The sequence below is a fragment of the Mustela lutreola genome, chromosome 13, assembly GCF_030435805.1.
Source record: "Mustela lutreola isolate mMusLut2 chromosome 13, mMusLut2.pri, whole genome shotgun sequence".
NCBI lineage: Eukaryota > Metazoa > Chordata > Mammalia > Carnivora > Mustelidae > Mustela > Mustela lutreola.
The window spans coordinates 55445074-55466326 of record NC_081302.1 but is presented as its reverse complement, the minus strand read 5'-3'; the positions used below and the strand labels follow the sequence as shown (position 1 = coordinate 55466326).

At 41.5% G+C, this 21253-nt stretch overlaps 1 protein-coding gene across 8 annotated transcripts in view; it reads left to right on the top strand.

Annotated features, from left to right (window-relative positions):
* ENOX1 (ecto-NOX disulfide-thiol exchanger 1) overlaps positions 1-21253 on the top strand; it is a 572082-nt gene that overhangs the window by 115093 nt on the left and 435736 nt on the right. For all 8 annotated transcript variants that reach the window (XM_059144563.1, XM_059144567.1, XM_059144559.1 and 5 more), the window contains exon 2: positions 14385-14450. The gene's annotated coding sequence lies outside the window, so the exon portion shown is untranslated. The remainder of the gene's footprint in view (positions 1-14384; positions 14451-21253) is intronic.

The following is a 21253-nucleotide window of genomic DNA, read 5'->3' as shown; positions in this document are numbered from 1 at the left end:
ACTGAGGCGCCCCTGGAGATTTTGGTTTTAACAGAGAAAGTTAAACTGTAGTTTACAGAAGTTGTATTGAATTTCTGTGCATATAGTGAAACTGTAGTATTATTGAAACAAACGTAGCTGATAAGTTAGTATTTGAATGAAGTGATATTTGAAGAAATAGCTTGGAACAAAGGGTCAGTGGAAGCCCTAGATACAGTAATTTGAAAAAAAATTTCTGTTAAAGTTTTATTTGCCTGGTTGCAGTTGACTTCTTTTGAGAAATACTAGGTTTTTCACCTATGAACATTTGACACACACATACACAAATCAATATGTTTACACTCCCAAGTTCAATATTTCTACTCCTATATAAGATATTAATGGTGGGAGAAATGAGTAAGGGAGTTCATTCTTCCTGTATTTGCTGCCATGATATAAGGATAAGTGCCTTCTTGCTAGGATTTCTCGATTACAGGGCAAAGGATGCATTGTTTATTCACCATATCCTCTAAGGCTTCACTTATCTGGTGGTCAGATTTCCAGAAGTTCTATCTCATAGAACACATATATGTGCCTTGAGGGTTAGGACTGTGGGAGATTAATGTTGGAAAAAACCTTAGGGATAATTTTACCAAATTTTCTTATTTTGCAGATAAAAACGTACAGTCCCAGGGGTGCCTGAGTGGCTCAATTGGTGGATGACCACCTTTACCTCTGATCATGATCTCAGGGTCCTGGGATCGAGCCCCATGTCAGACTCCCTGCTTAGTGGGAATTGTGGTTCTCATGCTCTCTCTATCTTATGTGTGTGCTCTCTCAAATAAATAAATAAATAAATAAAATCTTTAAAAAAAAATATGGCCTCAGATGGGTAAGGAAACTAGATGTGGATTAGAACAAAGTCTCATAGAGAAAATAGTAATTACAAATGTTGTGTAAATGCTGTTAATTCATTTTATAACTATTTGTTGAGTACCTTAAAATGTAGAGGGATAAAATGTAAAGACATTAGAGACAGACCAGTCCATCTTAGACCAGGAAATATGTAGGCCTTCCTGGAAACTCTTCCCAAACATGTGTTCTTAAGGCCACAGATGAGAAAGATCTGAGAATGATTCTTGGTGAACACTTTGAAGATGCCAGGGACTTTGTTCTTTAAATTCCATAGTGTCTCATGCCTTCTAGGAGATGAAGGTGCTGACCACAGGAAGAAATGAAAGGAATGATCACAGTGTAGGAATCTGAGAATATTTAATATGAGAAAATCCACAGACTTAAAAAAAACCTCTAAAAAAATTAAAATTTTTCATGCCAGTGCTATGTCTTAAGTCCATGACAATAAACCCTGAGTCAAAAAAAGGTTAAAGTTCTTTCAAGCTGCTCTTTTACCAAAGTGGTTAAGTGCATAATACATTTTAGAAAGCTTTCAAATATAGAGTATTGGTGTATAAAAGGTGAGGTTCACATTTCTGGAACATTTACTCAAAAGGCATCAAACTTTATTGAATACTCACCATGCACAGCTTATCTCTAGATCATGAATAGAAAAGTTTGATGTTCATGGAAGGGAAATTGACCACCATTGTAAATAAAGTTGACATTTAGCCATTAGCTTTATAAGAGGGTTTTCTGTATAGAAGCACTGTTAGGAACCAGTGAGCAGGGGGTCAGGCTAAGTGTGGGATAGAGAGAGAGGAGAGGATTCCTAAGGTACAGGAACTAGTACCCTAGTGCCGCCTAGACAGTGGCCAAATCTGTGACTTTAACTTGCACACCAGTTCTGCATGGTACTCAGGGCTCTTCCCATCTTGCTCACGAGGAAGCCTAGAATTAGGAGTTGAGTGAATTCCTCACAGCAATATAGTTGACAAACAGCAGGATTTGAGTCTGGATCTATGTGATTGCAAAGCCCACAGGATTTGAGTCTGGATCTTTGTGATTGCAAAGCACAAAGGTGCTAAGCTTTGGTCTGCTGTGTCTGACTCAAGTGGTGTTTCACCCTTCACCTGACATGGAGTGTAGCTAGATGGACACGTGAATTCTTTCATTTATGTGCCCCTCCATCCCTCCACTCAACAAATATTTGAAAACCAGCTTTATTCTATAATTGTTAAGGAGAGCCAGATATGAATTAAGAGAAAATTTGAACTACGGGATAAAATGAGACATAATAAAGGTACTTGACAAAGGCATGTGAGGGTGGTTGTTTTCTCTTTCAGTTTATAGACTCAGTGCTATTACTTTAAGATCATACCTTATATATATATATTTTTTGAAATTTAAAAAAAGAAACAAAAACATTGATTAGCCTTGAGCACAGACTTCTATCATTTGTAGTTAGAACTTTTTTTTTTTTAATAAAGAGTGAATGCAAGCAGGGGGTGTGGGGAAGGAAGAGGGAGAGAGAGAATCTTCAGCAGGCTTCCCGCCCAGTGTAGAGCTGGAAGTGGGGGTTAATCTCACGACCTTGAGATGATCACGAGCAGAGTTGATGCTTAACAGACTGAGCCACCCAGGCGACCCCACTTTTTTTTTTTTTTTTTTTTCAAATTGAATGTTGGTGCTAAGTTGGTGATATTGGCTCAGATCGACTAAACTAGGGCAGGCTTTCTTTTTTTGCACCTTCAGGGTGCAGGACAGCTGCCTCGTCCAACATCCTGTACCTATATTTTAGGCACAGCTCTTACTGTAGCACATCCTAGATTCCCAAGTAAGTGGGGTATCAAATGATGCTATTTTATTGCCTCACCAGTTCTAAATCTGTGACATCTACACTAATGTAATTTATAGCACATCGTTTTAGAGAATAAGAAATACACTAACAGCATATTCTAGAAGCACAGGATCTCAAGTCACAATATTTGGGTTTAGGGGCACCTGGGTGGCTCAGTCAGTTAAGTATCTGACTCTTGGTTTCGGCTCACGTCATGATCTCGTGGTGGTGGGATTGAGCCTCATGGCGGCTCCACACTTGGTACAGAGTCTGCTTCAGGTCTTTTCTCTGTACCCCCTTGCTCTTTCCTACACACATGCACACACCCTCTCTCTTCCTCTCTCTCTCTCTCTCTGAAATAAACAAATAAAACCTTAAAAAAAAAATCTGGGTTTGAATGAAGGGTCTTACTCTTGTGCAAGGTGAGTCTCTTTGGGCCTCGATTTATTTATTTACGTGCTTATATCACATAGTGTTGTGGGAATTAAAGACACAATAGAAGTGAAAGGTGCTTTGCAAGGAAAGTTACAATGTGTGCTTGTGCACCAATCTTCATAGGATCCTCACTATGATAATTGGCAGGCCAGGGTTTCAGGTGTTATATGAGGACGATAGGATGTTTAACATTGAGCTCAGGCCGTGAAGGAAGGAAGACTCTAGAAAAATAAACGGAATGAGGTGGTTTTGACTACAAAGGGGAAAGGGTATCATTATTTACCTGGTTTTTGCCTGCTTGGTTCCTCACCATTTCCTGTAACAGGTACCACTGGCATCCTTGCAGCCTCTGCTCCTGGGCCTTGGAGTTGTCTCTAAAGTGTCTTATAGTGGCTACCACCTTGCATGCCTCCTTGGTTTCCAATCCACTGCTTTTTCCCAGTCCCTGCTCCTGATGTATTTGTCTGCACTCCCCAGGCCTCCATCTTGATCACCAGCTTAGGCCCTGCCTAGGAGCAGGCTCTGTGAGTCAGGTTCTTATGAATTAACCCCATTTTGCCTTGACTCTTGCCATCCGTCTTTCCTGAACTCTCGTTGCAAATCTTAATCACCATCCTACCCAAAAAGGAAAAAAAAATCGAATGATATGGGAGGATGGGGTGTCCTACAGTAAAAAGCATTCCATAAAGCCGAAAGGACAGGAATGGGGAAGGTCTGGGTGGGGTATCTTGATGTGAATGGAAGCTTGGGGAGAGCCTGTGGGGAGTTTCAGAGTGAGCCTTCTGAGTGTTTCTTTTACAAAGGGGCAAGTGTCAACTGTCCTTCTCTGTGTACTGAGAGCATATCCCTAGTGTGGGTTCACTTGGTAAGAAAATCACTGGCCGAAGATAGTAGTTCCCATCTTTATACATGATTTTAGCCCTGGAACATGATTTTCTCAACCTCCAGGTTGGAGGATGGGGTTATCTGACCAAACATTTTAAACTCTTTTTCTGAACCCCCTTTCTTCAGCTGTTCTCAGTCTAGTTATTGTGAGTATCACTGACTGTGGCCATGTTGTCCATTAGGGGCTGTTCTTGTTCTGGAAGGGTCCTTTGGAAAAACATTAGTAGAGAAAAGCAGCAGATTTTCTTACCAAGTGAACCCACACTAGGGATATGCTCTCAGTACACAGAGAAGGACAGTTGACACTTGCCCGTTTGTAAAAGAAACACTCAGAGAGGAAGTCTGCAAATCAACAAGAAAACAAACAACCCACATTCAGTAAGAACAGAGAGTGTATGACTCACAGGGACAAACACAGAGACAGACACCCCCTCACTGTTTCCCTTTCAGACTTCTAAATGTTGTGAGGTGGGAGTCCTCACTGTTTCTGAGGGAGAGCCTGACGGAATGAAGCTTGTATTAAAAAGAAAAAAAAAAAAAAAAACTTGTATAGGTAGTATGCAGACTAAATAGCATGTCTGGGCCTACCAGTCCTGTCCCCGGTGTTTGTCTTTTTTAAATATGGTCTGACTTACTTTAGTGGTCATTTCACCTGATGGAATTTTACTCTTTGAGGCAATGGTACAAAAACCAGACCTGTCAGTTCTTTGGCTTCTAGCATTTTTTTTCCCTTTTCCTAAAATTTATTCGGGCTATTGGTGCGCTTTTAGAAACCCGAGGAATAGAAGAGGAATTCCAGATGAAGCGTATGAGGAGATAAGGTTATGCCAGTGAGTCATGGGCTCGTGCTCCGTCTTTTGAGGAAGCTCCGTCTGTGTAACCCTGACGAGGGCTACTGAAGAGTTTGTGCACAGGAGACCGCGGTGTTTGTCGTTGAGGTGTTCATTCAAAAGTCTGTGGCGAAGTGATATGGAGCACTTTTTCATGTGTCTGTTGGCCATCTGGATGTCTTCTTTGCAGAAATGTCTGTTCATGTCTTCTGCCCATTTCTTGATTGGATTATTTGTTCTTTGGGTGTTGAGTTTGCTAAGTTCTTTATAGATTCTGGACACTAGTCCTTTATCTGATATGTCGTTTGCAAATATCTTCTCCCATTCTGTCAGTTGTCTTTTGATTTTGTTAACTGTTTCCTTTGCTGTGCAAAAGCTTTTGATCTTGATGAAATCCCAGTAGTTCATTTTTTCCCTTGCTTCCCTTGCCTTTTGCGTTGTTCCTAGGAAGATGTTGCTGCGGCAGAGGTCGAAGAGGTTGCTGCCCGTGTTCTCCTCAAGGATTTTGATGGATTCCTTTCGTACATTGAGGTCCTTCATCCATTTTGAGTCTATTTTCGTGTGTGGTGTAAGGAAATGGTCCAATTTCATTTTTCTGCATGTGGCTGTCCAATTTTCCCAGCACCATTTATTGAAAAGGCTGTCTTTTTTCCATTGGACATTCTTTCCTGCTTTGTCGAAGATTAGTTGACCATAGAGTTGAGGGTCTATTTCTGGGGTCTCTATTCTGTTCCACTGATCTATGTGTCTGTTTTTGTGCCAGTACCATGCTGTCTTGATGATGACAGCTTTGTAATAGAGCTTGAAGTCTGGAATTGTGATGCCACCAACGTTGGCTTTCCTTTTCAATATCCCTTTGGCTATTCGAGGTCTTTTCTGGTTCCATATAAATTTTAGCATTATTTGTTCCATTTCTTTGAAAAAGATGGATGGTACTTTGATAGGAATTGCATTAAATGTGTAGATTGCTTTAGGTAGCATAGACATTTTCACAATATTTATTCTTCCAATCCAGGAGCATGGAACATTTTTCCATTTCTTTGTGTCTTCCTCAATTTCTTTCATGAGTACTTTATAGTTTTCTGAGTATAGATTCTGTGTCTCTTTGGTTAGGCTTATTCCTAGGTATCTTATGGTTTTGGATGCAATTGTAAATGGGATTGACTCCTTAATATCTCTTTCTTCTGTCTTGCTGTTGGTGTAGAGAAATGCAACTGATTTCTGTGCATTGATTTTATATCCTGACACTTTACTGAATTCCTGTATAAGTTCTAGCAGAAGACATCCAGATGGCCAACAGACACATGAAAAAGTGCTCCATATCACTCGGCATCAGGGAAATACAAATCAAAACCACAATGAGATATCACCTCACACCAGTCAGAATGGCTAAAATCAACAAGTCAGGAAATGACAGATGCTGGCGAGGATGCGGAGAAAGGGGAACCCTCCTACACTGTTGGTGGGAATGCAAGCTGGTGCAGCCACTCTGGAAAACAGCATGGAGGTTCCTCAAAATGTTGAAAATAGAACTGCCCTATGACCCAGCAATTGCACTATTGGGTATTTACCCTAAAGATACAAACGTGGTGATCCAAAGGGGCACGTGCACCCTAATGTTTATAGCAGCAATGTCCACAATAGCCAAACTATGGAAAGAACCTAGATGTCCATCAACAGATGAATGGATCAAGAAGATGTGGTATATATACACAATGGAATACTATGCAGCCATCAAAAGAAATGAAATCTTGCCATTTGCAACAACATGGATGGAACTAGAGCGTATCATGCTTAGCGAAATAAGTCAAGCAGAGAAAGACAACTATCATATGATCTCCCTGATATGAGGAAGTGGTGATGCAACATGGAGGCTTAAGTGGGTAGAAGAATAAATGAAACAAGATGGGATTGGGAGGGAGACAAACCATAAGTGACTCTTAATCTCACAAAACAAACTGAGGGTTGCCGGGGGGAGGGGGTTGGGGAGAAGGGGGTGGGATTATGGACATTGGGGAGGGTATGTGATTTGGTGAGTGCTGTGAAGTGTGTAAACCTGGTGATTCACAGACCTGGGGATAAAAATATATGTATATAAAAAATATATGTTTATAAAAAATAAAAAATAAAAAAAAAAAAAAAAAAAAAAAAAAAAAAAAAAAAAAAAAGTCTGTGGCGCGTTTCACTTTAGTGTTTGATTTGCTCTGTGTCAGGTTTGCTCCCGTGTTATGGACATTTTTTTAGTCTTGTCAGCCACATTTTCTAGATTATTTGAATAACATCTCACAGGCTGAGGTGCAGGCAGGGTGGCGGTACCCCGCCCTCACCCAGCACGTGTGTCCTCATGCTCCAGAGGACACACAGGCGTGTGTGATGTATGTCTGGTGTGATCTCCCCGGAAACCTGGCTCCTAGTGTCAGCTCTGCTGGCCAGTGGCTGTGTGACCCTCAGCAAGACCTTTCGTGTTATTTGCCTTCAGCTTCCTTACAAGTTAATGGAAATACTGATAATCTTTCTCTTTAGTCCTTGAAAGATTCCTGAAATGATTTTACATTTGCTTTAAGTTGCAGAGACCATTTACTAACCTTTATATATATTCACATATATCTCCCTGGACCAGTGAACGTATGTGTGTCTGTGACTGGCACACACATCCATTTGCTTTTCACATGAAGGCACATGTGTCTTTGGTGACACAGACACTCCCATGGCTTCCGTTGGTCTGTCACATGGCATGTGGCACCTTGTGTGGTCCTCATAGGTAGTTCCCCGGGGATCTTCCCCATCTCAGGAAGGGCTGTCTCCTCCCACTGAGAAATCGTCTTTGATTTCTCTTTCTCCCTCACGGCCCCATATCCATTGTCTCCATCACCAATCCTGTCAGCTCCTCTTTCAAATGCACTTTCAAACCCGCCCGCTTCTCCCACCATCATCAGCCTCTGTCCATTGCCTCTCTGGAATCCATTTTCCACACGGTAGCCAGAATGACATTTCAGAAATGTAAAACATACTAAAACAGGCCCAGCCTAAAACTAGACAGTGGCTCCTGGTGCTTTTAGGGTGAAACTCAGACTTCTAACTATGACCTCCTTGGCTCATCCTGATGTCATTCTTCTCTGCCTTGTTCACTAGACTCCAGCAAAGCTGAACTTCTTTCAGTTCTTCTACACACCACACTCTCTTCCCTTAAGGATTTTTTTTTAAAAAGACTTTATTTTTTAGAGCAATTTGGATTTATAGCAAAACTGAACAGAAAGTACAGAGAGTTCTCCTAGATCTCCTGCCCCCTACCCCACCACACGCACAGCCCTTTCCACGACAGACGTCCCACACCAGAGTGATGCCTTTGTTATAGCGGTGCTCCTACACTGACATGTCGTTATCACCCAGAGCCTGTAGTTTACTTCGGGGTTCGCTCTTAGTGTTGTGCATTTTATGACTTCTGACAACTGTATAATGACATGTATCTACCATTATGAAGTATTGTAGAGAATGGTTTCACTGTGTTAAACTCCTCTGTACTGTTCTCCCTTCCTCTCCCCAACCCCTGGAAACCACTGATCTTTTTACTATTTCCACTGGAGTTTTTCCTTTTCCAGAATGTCTTATAGCTGGACTTATGCAGATTACCTTCTTCCACTTAGTAACCTGCATTTCAGGTTCCTCCATATCTTTTCACGACCTTAAGGATTTGTTCTAGATTTTTGCTCTGCTGGGCTTTTCCTGTCCATCCTATTTAACTGGTCTGTCTTATCCCTTGGGTCTGTTATATGTTCTTTGTAGCCCTTATTACCTTCTGATATGTTTGTTTGTTTACTCCCTGTTTCTCCAGCTAGTTCTTAAGCTCAGTGGGAATGGAGGTCTTATCTGTTTCATTCCTCACTGTCCCCCCAGGACCTAAAATAGCTCTTCGTTCACAGTTGGTGTTCAGGAAATGTCATGCATTACCTGTAGATGAACCCCCTTTGGTTTTACTCGTCTCTTCCACTCGATTTTCAAGGTGACAGACTCTTCTCTTATACCGCTTCAGGTTTTGTTCAGAAGAAGAGGCAGACATTCATGCTAAGTCACTGAGTCTGAGAATGATTTCTTGTTCACCTTTGGCTTCTGAAGCTCTCTTGGTTGTCTGCGGAATTTAATGGGTCTCCAGGCGAACAGCAGTTGGTAGCCTTAGTGGGAATCAGTCACAGTGCAAGAGAGAACGGAGCTGGTAGAAAATGATTAAGGGAAAATAGCAGAAAAGTATGATTGAACATTTATTGAGTCACACATTGTAGTCAAAGCTGTGTATAACATAAAAGCGAATTAGGAGACAAGTCAGAGATAAAATGAGTGAGCACACACAAGCACACCAGTACTGCAGAGAGGGGGGTGTTTCTTCAGAGACTGTCTCTCACTTCCCTAACTGTAGTCCTATCAAAATATATAGGCTTGTTGGGGGGGGGGGGGGTAACACAGCCAGTGTTTGTGGCGGAGTCATGCCCTAGGGGACACAGACAGGCCTACAATTTCATTACTGCTTTTTAAAGAAACTTTCTCTTAGGCTAACAGACTTTCTGGGGAGACCAAACCAAGTGAAGCTGAGTTTAATGTTCTCATTAAAATGTTAAAGAGGCTTTATTCATGAACGACTAAAGCTGTAATTGCTTTATCCTTGTAAACTATGAAAATATGTGGTGATCTCTTACAGAGGCATTCACCCAGTCCCCTCTGTCTGGAAGCTCTGTTTAATGGAGGGCTTGGCTGGATTAGGGGCCTGGGAAGTAGCTTTTCCAGATTATATCCTTCAGGGACGTAGTAGTAGCAATGGTGGCAAGACTCCTTCACTGATCTGTTTTCATTCAGTAGCTCGCATTTGGTATGTGCTATTTGACTATTTGGCCTTAAGTTCAGACTTGGAAGTCATATGACAGTGTATATACACACATGGACACAAATAATGTGGAAGTAGTTTTTTTTTTTCTTTTTAATTGTTCCCAAAGGTACTAGCTTATTGGGATGAGAATAGAAGAAATCCAAAGATGTTGAGGTAATTTGAACAGAGAATTGATGTTGAAAAGATACCATGTGAATCACAGCCGGAGAAGGCACTCAGAACTTTGGTGGGGGGGAGGGAATCAGATTCCTCCCCACCTTCTCTCTGTACTCCAGTGCAAAAACATAGCTGTTGAACTTAAGGTAGTGAGTACAGATGGCAAATACAGCTATTTTTTTTTTTTTCTTTTTGGAAATGCTTTTCATACTGTATAGATATGACTGAAATTGTAGAGCTGGGATTCTTATATTGCTAGGAAACTAGATTGCTGGAACCCTCAAAATGAAATGAGGGGGTAAAAAAGTTAAAACATGATATCTTTTCTTCAGTTCTTTATTATTAGAAAACACTGTTGAATGGTAACACATCTAGGTCTTATGATATGCAGAGGTAGTAATAGAAGTAAGAACTAGGGATTGTTTTCAAATATTTTTTTTTTCTTTTTTCATTGATGAGTCATTTAGATGTCTCACTCTGGGTCAGATTTAAATTAAAATACATGTCTCCTAGAGCTGTCAAAACTTTTTCTTCAAGGCGTCAAATCCTTCTTTTCAAATGTGAGTGCAGGGCATTTTTTAAAACTGATTCAAGTCTGAGGGCACAATGGAGTTGAAAGCACAGAGAGCTCTTCCTGTGGAATTAGAATAGATAGGATTCTGAGGCGTTCTTTTCTGGAGGGGTGACCATCTCACCCTGAAGATATTAATGGTGTTAATGTTAAAAAGAACCTCTTACAGTTTTTTTGGTTTTTTCCTCTTACAGTTTTTAACATGAAGAAAGGAACTCTAATTTCTGGAACACTGTTGATTATATAAAATGAAATAGATCTTTAAGAAATTATTAAGAGATACAGAGCAAAATATAACAAGTTAGCACTGTAGGCCAGGCCAGCTCTGCCTCTAACTCCTATTTGATTGATAAGGAGTGACTAGCAGTCCCTGTTTGGGGAAACTGCTAATTCCGAGGTGAATCCAAGGAGATGGGGACTCCTTAGTTCTGTTAAGGTGTAGCTCAGCTTGTCGAGTCCCCTCGTCCTCTTATCTAAGATGGGATCATGGCCTGCAGTGAATCCATTCTGGAGCTTTCTTAGCTTGTCTAGAAAATCTTGGGGGGCTGTGCCCTAGTCTTGACTCCTTTGTGTGACACAGAAACTTTTGAGGAGAGGTAATGATGTGATGAGATCATCAGTAATAAAAGGGTGTGTATCATGGGAACATATGGAAAGATTCACTAATTTATCCCAAGCTAATTGCATTTTTAAAATTTTTGAGAACTTTCGTCCTCTTTTTAGAGTTTTTATATCTGCTTGTTTGCCATTAGAATGTGGGTCATCACATTGGACAACACCGTGTCCCCGCCCAACCAGCCCCTCTTCCCTTTACTAGATCTCAGAGGCAAGTTACATCCAAGACCCTAAGTTGACCATATGATTAGATGACAATGCCAAAACCTTGGAATTTTTCAAAGTGCTTTAGTGTGTGATAGTGTTTTCCTCTACTTAATTCTGTTGTGTCTTAGACTTACACTGATTGGTCAGTTAATTGATCAATAAACTCATTCATTCATCAAAAATTTGGGGAGCATATACTATAAGAGAGGAGCATATGCTACATCTAGGGACTAGGATAGAAGATGGGGATTTGTCTACAAAGTTTTGCCGATAGTTCACAGGGGTTGAAAATAATTCACAGGGGTTGAAAATAGAGTGAAATGCCTAAAGAAAACCAAATTGCTTTTCTGCAATTTGGAGAGTAAGTGTGAGATTGCCGTATCAAAGCCTGCTCCGTAGAGTTCTCCGTAAGTGCATTTCATGTGGGAAGCGGTACTAGACGTTTTCTGTATTACAATAATCTTTGTATATTTATTAAGCTGTAACTTGTAAGGCTTCCTGATGGGGTGTTAAATGAGCCTTTTTGTGTGCTGCATTGTGTCTTTGTCAAGAAGCACTCCGTTAACTCTGACCTGTGTCATTCATCTTCCTTGGGCTGGTAATGAGGCACATTTCAGTCATTCCAGGAGGGTGTAGGGGATCTGTACAAAGAGGGAGAAGAGTAATGACAAGGTTGGATTCATGGTGGGTTGGAGGGAATGCACTTAAGGAGAACCAGGTTTAGAATGAAACCCTTTGCCTAGTATACTTTATACCTTTGTTACCCATTCAGCACAGCAGCTGGATAATCCAGAATTGTTCTACATTTTAAAACTAAGAAAATGTTAAATTACTATATTTTCAAAGTATTTTTTTTTTCTTTTCAACTGTTGACCCGGCAGGTTAGGAGAATCTGGGAACTCCAAGGCTGACACTTGGAACAGTAGAGGTGGCCTGCAGGTCTGTCATTTCTGAGCTCTGTGCTTGGAAGAACTGGCTACATATTGATAAAGGAGATTGACTCTAGGAAAGGAAAGCGAGTTTAGGAGAGGGGAACAGAAGTGTGGGGATGTTAGTGGAGCAAAGGAAAGAGAGATCAAGGGAAGAGAGTAGAAAGATGTTTGTGGTTGTCCTCGCTTCTGTCCCTTATCTCCTCACAAAAGGACGGTGTGGAAAAGCAGGCGGATTAGAAGGAAAATAGATGAGAGTTGAATCAGAGACCGGAGGGCACCTGGAGGTTCTAGGGGAGAAGGAAAATGACCGAGAGAAATCGCAAGAGTAAGTGAGGGGGAAGGAGACGGGATAAGAGCTATTTAAATGCACAGAGAAGAAACAGGCTTGGAGAGAGGTGTGCACTCAGTGTCCCACTGAGAGCCTTCAGTTGCTCCCAGCCGTGCACCTGCCCAATAGCCAGTGTCCCTCGCCTGAGACATTTCCCTGACTTTCGTATTAACTTTAATGCAATTCTCTTTTTGGCCCCCGAACTGCTGGTTACGGTTTCAGTGACACTCTCTGTGATCAAATAGCAAATGCGGAGGGCACCGTTCTGTTATCCCTGCCCCCTTGCAGTGTTCCACAGACTTCTGAGTTTGTGTTTCTTGCATTTGATGTTTGCCATTCCTCCTTGACTACAGGTAGGAGAGTTAAAAGGGAAAAAAATGTTCCTAAGGGCCGCCACATTTATAGCTCATGCATACAAATATTCAAAGCAGTTGGAAAAAAAACCCTATACAAACACAATCCAATGTTTTTTTCTAAGTAAGGTAATTACCTCTTTCATTGCTGGTCTAGGTACTTGCCATAACCTAATACCACACTCACTGTGCCTATAGGTGGGCTGCTTCTTGAAAAATCTTTCTTTTTTTTTTCTTTCCCCAAAGCTGAGCTCAGGAAGACTTCCCAGTATTCCAGGTCTGGGTGAGAAGCTTCCCAAGTATCCACCACTGCCCACCTCTGCAGCCTGGTTTTCTGTGCTGACCTTTCCATAGTGGACCTACAATTCAATGTTCAAACCTCTGTCCTTCCTCTAGACTTTGGGCTCTTTGCACAATGTTGGTTACTATAGATCACCTAAGTAGATGTTCACTATCTGGTTATAGAATGAATGAATGACCTGATGCTAATCTTTTGACTGTAAAACAGAATCCTTCTAGAATAATGCTGTGCTTTTAGGTATCAGTTGGTAATTAGCATAACATCTTCTGGAAAGGAAAAGCTGATGTAGGCAGCAGGGAGTGGCTTCTGGGCAGTTTAGTAGGTTCCCAGATTCATGCAACTGTAGTAAAGGGATTTTGATTTCATTAACTCCTGGACACCAGAGGACAGTCTTAGAAGTCTCAGGTGACTTAGTTCTTGTGATTCTAGTAATCACAGGCCAGATGCAAAATGCATTTCAGAACCATGCTTCTCGGACTTGAATGTGCATGGGAACCCGCTGAAGGTCTCCGTAAAATGCAGATTCCATTTCAGTAGGTCTCATGTAGGTTCTCAGGCTCCTCGGTGATGCTGATGTTGCTGGTCTATGGATCCAGCTGGAGTAAGAGGACTTTAAAGTACTTTCTAGAAAATAAAGGTGGGATTTATCTTATGAAAATGTCTAGATGCATTTTTATAGTTTGCACCACAGCAGACTTTCTGAGAAGAAACTTCTATGTTTCTGTTACTTTATCTTAGAAATTTGGAAGAAGTCTTTCCCACACTTAAACATGCGAATCCTATACCAGTCAGCTCTCAGAACAACTTTGGAGTGATACTCTCGGTTGTACTGCTTTTAATTAACATACAGCTTTATTTATTTAGGTTTTCTTAGATGTGGGAGGCCCTGGCTCTCTAGCCTTGGCCCTGATGGAGCTACTTTGGCAACAAGGACTACCTTCAAAGCAGAAATACTCTTTTCGAAGATTGACGGCTCGTGGGCTGGGTTTATCATAAGACCTTCACATTTATTGATTGTTACTGGGTTAGCACCACGCAGAGACGTTCTCCAAGGGCAGTCAGTTGGAATGGCTAGAAATAAGAAAGGGCAGCGTTCAGCTCAAACTTTGCAAGTGAAACCTTGCGTCTGCCTGCATAGGTTCAAACAGCTCTCTGAATTCGGTGTTTGGAGTTTCTTCTAACAAAATGGACTTTATTTTACAGGTCCTCGGAAGCCAGCATGATATCATCTCTGTAAGACGTGGAAGAGAGAAAGCTCACCATGCTCAGGTAAAGGGATGGTGTGTCCAGGGAGCAAAAAGGAGGACTAATGGCATGTTGTTTGTCACTGCGGGAGAGGTGATTCAGCTTAATTATACCATTGACATCATTCTCTCCTGTGTGTTTCCCTCCCTTACACCCAGGGTGCAGAGGACCAGTCCTTGGTGAGCTTGGGGAACTAGCGTGCCTTTGAGGAGCACTTGCAAAGTCCCTACAATAGGACCTCTGTACACAGCCAGTGGGGAAATAGGACTAGTCACTGGAGCTCTCTTTCCATTTTTCTGCAGAGTTAACGTAGTATTACCACTGTTGTTCATCTCTATTACCCTATCAGAAGGCTTTTATCTTTTCAACATTTCTGTAAATATGTGAGTATTGAAACTCTTCTAATTAAGTCTTATCTCTGTCCCCTTATCTGGAGTTGCCGTTCTAAATATTCTTTGCATTTTCCTTTTAAATAAATGCATGTCCCACAACTTTGATTTGCCCAAATAGGTCACCAAGATTAATTTTCCATTAACCTTTATTGCTTCTGTTTCTTTCTAATCATCTTTTTAGAGGATTAAACAGTTCCCATTGGGTCAGCCTTCATATAGGATATAAACCATCTTTTTCTTTGATGGCATTTATGGAACTGCTGTAGAAAGTGGTGACCTGTGGTCCAGTGACCGAACCTGCCTGCTTTCACCGAGTCAGAGCATTTGTGGAAAGACCCCCTCAGAGAGTTCTGTTCCCTGGAAGTTTTGTCATTGGCCTCACTTCTTTTGTGACCCAATTTATATTAGTTTTTTCTGACAGCTATACCAATGTAGCCCAAACCAGGTGGCTTAAACTTATTATTGGGAGGTTCCACAGGCCGGACGTGTGAAATCCAGGTATGGGTGAGGTTGGTTTCTTCTGAGAGCTGTGAGGGAGACTCTCTTGCATTCCTCTGTCCTAGCTTCTGGAGACCTTTGGTGTTTCTCTGGCATGTACATGTCCATCCTTCTCCCTGGGCGTTGACATTGTCTTTCTTTTATGTGTGTCTATCTCTCTGTTCAAATTTCCCCTTTTCATAAGGGTAACTTTCACATTGGATTGGGGACCACTTTAATGACTTCATCATAAAAAGACCCTACTTCTGAATCAGGTCACATTTACATGTATGAGAGATTAGGCCTTCAACATCCCTTTGGAGTACACATTTCAAAACCCATCACACCATCCTAGGGAAGGACACTTAATTTGTTTCGTATCCCTTAAAGAAACGAGCACAGTGCCTTTTGCTTAATATTGGTTGAATGAATGAATGACAGAGACCATAATGGCCCTGGTCAAATTTAAGTTGAAAAAATAAATTGCGGCCATCAGAGGTGGACAGGTCTTCTTGCTGACCCTTGGCTTCGGTGAACGCTTACTTTCAGGGTAGTCCAAGTTAAACAACATCATGAATGTGCTAAGATTTTTCCTTTAAACATAATAGCAAATGCAGTTTCTATAAAATAGAGCCCTCTGTGTGAGCAAGTCGTGCCTTCTCATTTCAGGCTGAACTGCCAATTTACATGCCGCCCCTATCAGTACCTCAAGATATCTTTCCAACTAATTCAATACCACTTAAATAATACTTAGTCGGGCTGTTCTTCCTTCCCTGCCACATTGCCTCGCACTTATTAAATGTAGTGTTCTGCTCCCTAGCACTAATCCATGCAGGCTATCCTGAGACAGATCTGCTCTTGTGTCATCTACCCACTCTGTTCTTTCTTAGCTCAAAATTATTAAAAGTTCTCTTTTGAGTGTTTAGATTTGAGGGTTGATCAAATATGAGGATCCTGGTCTCCAGGTAGCCCTTAATTACCCGTTCTTTTTTATTTTTAATTTAATTTTATTTTTTCAGTGTTCCAAGAGTCATTGTTTATGCAACACACCCAGTGCTCCAGGCAATACATGCCTCCTTAATACCCACCCATCCCTCCTCCCTCCCCCATTCTAAAACCTTCAGTTTGTTTCTCAGAGTCTGCAGTCTCTCATGGTTCGCCTCCCTCTCCGATTTCCCCCAATTTACTTTTCCTTTCCTTCTCCTAATGTCTTCCACGTTATTCCTTATGTTCCACAAGTGAAACCATATGATAATTGACTCTCTCTGCTTGACTTATTTCACTCAGCATAATCTCCAGTCCCATTCATGTTGATGCCAAAGTTGGGTGTTCGTCCCTTCTGATGGTTGAGTAATATTCCATTGCATATATGGACCATATCTCCTTTATCCATTCGTCCGTTGAAGGGGCATCTTGGTTGGCTCTTTCCGCAGTTTGGCAACTGTGGACATTGCTGCTATGAACCCATTCTTTAGAAATGTCTATTTAGAAAGCCCCTATTTACTGTAAGGGTAGAGCTTTCTGGCCATGTCTACCTTACTTCCAGGAAAGCATTACCTTTTTATACCAAAAGGAAGTCTCCTGCTGAGAGAAGTCAAAGGCCTGGAGGGATTTCCTCCCAGGGAAGGGAATGTGAAGAAAGCATCTTTAGGAGCCTGTGCATTGGTGTTAGCTACTTCAGGTTGGCAGGCCAAGGTCTATGAGGGACTGAGGGCCTCAGGCCCTGGCCTTCCAGAAACCTGCACAGCAGGGGGGCTGGAGTAATTTATTTACCATCTTCTCACTCCCGTGGAGGCTTTCATGTTCCTGGGGGTGGGGCTGCAGCCTGCACCATGGCCAAGTGATAGCATTGGCCGAGACAGCATGGATTTGTAAGATGATGACACACAGTAGAAAATGAAAATGAAAGTAAAAATTCATTTTACCGTTTTTCACAACAACATTAGTCCGAAAAAAACTGGTGAATCAAACGACAGATATTTATGGAGTGCGTGATGCACACAGGCGTGTTTCTACCAGAGGCTGGGTGCGGATGTAAGTGCCATCCTGGAGCCTCCGTTGCTTGCTTTTCTACTTCATTTTGTTCAACAGCCTGCTACCCTCAGTTAGAGGCCCTCTGTGACTTACCATGGGAATCTCCTCATTTGGTTGGTGAGAGTGTCTATGGAGCTTCATTGAAATTAAAAGAACCAGGGCGCCCGGGTGGCTCAGGTGGCTGAGCATCTGACTCAGGATCTCAGGATCAGGAGTTCAGGCCCTGCTGGGTGTGGAGCCTACATGAAAGAAAAAAGAAAAGAAAAGAAAAGAAAAGAAATTAAAACAACCAATTTATATTGTCACACAGTGATCAAGTCTGAATGATCAAGTGATCAAGTCTGAATGATGATGGACTAGCCCTTTGACAATTACATGTAGAGTTCAGTGAGCAATTACATTTTAGTCATTAGACTCCAATACCTTGCTGTGTACTCTAAGGTATGTTAGTACAATTATAACATTCTAATAAATCCTCTTTTAATAGGTTATTTTATGTGTACCAGAACTTCCCTACTATTAAAGAAAATACATGAGAAATAAAACCTCAGGTGCCCTGAAAATTAAAAACTAATTTACTGTTGCTTAGTCTTTTCCCTCCTTCTGTTTTGCATTCTCTAATTTCACTAAGATTCACTTAGATTTCTGAAAATTCAGATCTAAGAGTTCTATGGAATTGATAATAACATATTCATTGTTAAATTCTGATTTTTACAAAGGGGTAATGATTTTCTGTGTCCCTTTAGTTAGTTAATAATTAACATGGTAGTTTTTTATGCTTCTGAAATTAGAGTGTATTTCTATTACATGGAAACTCTTCTAATTAAAGAAACTGTACTTTGAATGAAGAATCTAACAAACTTTTCTCAGAAAATGTTTACACCCAAGTAAGTTAAAATAGGAATCTTAGTGTTTGTTCTGTCTGGGTTCTTCCCTGCCTCTGTCTCCTGGTGGTTCCTTCTTTGTTTCTTTTAAATCCACGTATTTATGCTCAGTGTTTCTAAGCTAATAATATGAAAAGCAATGAAGAAGAGCATTGGGCTTCTGGCAGAGAACTCAGAAGCCTGGCATTCTCCATGTTTTGCTTACCCTACATTTATTTATTTTTTTAATGATTATTTATTTATTTATTTATTTGACAGAGATCACAAGTAGGCAGAGAAGTAGGCAGAGAGAGGGGGGAAGCAGGCTCCCCGCTGAGCAGAAAGCCTGATGTGAGGCTCATTCCTAGGAACCTAGATCATGACCTGAGCCAGAGTCAGAGGATTTAACCCACTGAGCCACCCAGGCGCCCCCCAATTACCGTACATTTAGTTATTACTAAGTTCTCCAGGTTTCTGTATTCTTTCATAGTTTTACTTTCTTTTTCCTTTTGATCTATGGCCATCCTTTTCTAGTTCATATGACTATTCACTTCATTCATTCATTCACTCATGTGTTGTCCTTCCCACATGCGCCAATAATTGTTCTGGGGGTAATATCAAGGGTGTTATAGTTCAGTTGGGGGATGATCCTTTAGAAACAGTTGCTCTGATGGAGCTGTGTGGTAGCTTTCCCTTACACAAGGGAACAGAGCAAGTGGCTTGGATTGGGGCAGTCAGGAAATGCCTTATAGAGAAGTTAGCATTTGAGCGGAGATTGGAAGGAGTCGAGCACTGCCAGATGGACTAGTGTGGTGGAGAGAGAGTGTTCCAAAGGAGACAGAGGGAAGGCAAGCTTAGCACAGAGCTATGCAGAGCAGGGAGTGTGCTTGATGTTTGGGTGTTCGTGGAACAGGAAGTGGGAAAGAGCATGTGCGGCCAGGTAGGGTGGGCAGGAATCACATCTTGGAGAGAAGATCCCCTTGCATCTTGCCTTGTCCGCCTTCCTGCCTCATGTCTGTAAGCTGCAGCTGCCTTCGATTCATCATGCTTGTGGTGATGAGGCTGTGTGAGGAAGAGCTATGTCCTGCCTCGTGCCTCTCTGGTCTCATTGCTTCCCGGGGAAGTCAGGCCTTCCTCACCTGTCCCTTGAGGATCTCAGCCATTTCTCTCTTGCATTTGGTCTGAAAATCATTGACCCCCAGCTAAATCTGCTGCATTTCTTTTCACACACAGTTTGTCCCTTTCTCTTCCTAGCTTCCCTTTTCAAAATCCTCCCATCCTCCAAGATCTCCCTCGAATTCATATCCTTTATGAACCTTTTCTCTGCTCATATGTGAGTTTACCGAACTCTGGGAGAACTTCTGAGGGACTCTTCACATCACAATTTCACACACTTCTTTAAATCCCATGTTCTTGGGCGCCTGGGTGGCTCACTGGGTTAAGCCTCTCCCTTCAGCTTAGGTCATGATCTCAGAGTCCTGGGATTGAGCCCCGCATCAGGCTCTCTGCTCAGCAGGGAGCCTGCTTCTCCCCCTCTCTCTCTCTGCCTGCCTCTCTGCCTACTTGTGATCTCTCTCTGTCAAATAAATAAATAAGATCTTTAAAAAAAATAATAAATCCCACATTCTTGACAGCACTTTGGGAGGACTGGTGCTTGTTATGGGGAAGGGCCACCAGCCCGTTACAGATCCTGTGCAAGCCTGAAGAGCAACTTCTTGCATCTAGTAGGCACTGCATTAATGTTTGTTAGAAAAATGGAGAGGAACAGAGTCTTTAATTTCTAAAGCTCTTACAGAGGTGGAACTGAGGGATTGATTAATTGTCATGCATGAGAGGCCATGGCTCATGTCATGTCCAGGTGAAACTATTGCAGGGCAGAGTAATTGTCAGTGGAAGGTAGAAGGCTTACCTGAAATGAAAAGCAGGAATATGTACGCAGAAGAGATCCATTCTGAAAACTAGTTACGTGACCCTGGAGCTTAGACACAGGAAGAAGAAACTTTGAACGCCATTAAAGCTTACGTGAGTGGTCTTGACAGGGAGTGACAGATGGCCTAACAGGTAAAAGCACCTATATTGCATTAAGAAGCTCTGCATCTTTATATGAGAGGGCCTCTGGAAGACCTGATTCAATTTGAGACTCCTCAGTTGCAGATCTGGAGACAATCACAAATTCAGAAATATATTTATGAAAGTCTGTTGCTACTGAGCTCAAAAGACCATAATCCTATTACTTGTGATTTTGAAAAGGGTAAACATGAATAACTGAAAGGAGATATTGATTAAAGAAGTAATATGAACAGGAATAATGGAATTAAAGTAATTGAGGCAATATTGGGCCTAATGGACCTTGTTCTCTTAATGCCTTTCTTCTGCTCTTTGTATTGAGTTGGCTCTGAAGTCGATTGGACCGTGTGCACAGGAGGAGGAGGACGTAATGGAGGAATTAGTATTGCTGTCTATGAAAAAATCAATCTGTTGTTCTTACAGAAGAACATCAATCAGTCTGTGAAATCAATTAACTGTTTTTTTTTTTTTTTTTAACATTTGGCTTATAAGGTAATGAGACAAATGATGAGAAAAGACTATATGCCTCACACATAGTAGATACTCAGTAAATGTTTCTTGAATTAAAAACCAAAGGATACCATGGGGTAAGCCCCTTCATCAGTATTAATCCAATCTGTTCCTTTTGCTTGGCTCTATCTACATTGACTATAAATGTGGATTCCTCAATGCCATTGATCTGGGAAGTGAGTCTCTCACGTTTCTACTGCCAAGCCATCCAGGCCAGCTTCACGTGGCCTGGGATCCTTGCAATGACTTAGGGTCTGAGCTGTTTTCTGTGGCTAGACTTTTTACTCCATAGTGTACTGGAAGATTACATTTTTCAAAACCTCATTTTGATGACTGTATTCCTTGTTCTAGGCCTTCTCTTTGTCTACAAAGTTGCAGGCTCGTTGTACCCTTTCTTTCTTTCTTTTTTTCTTTCTTTCTTTCTTAAGGTTTATTGATTTACTTTTTAGAGAGAGAGAATGCATGCACTAATGCAGGGAGGGGC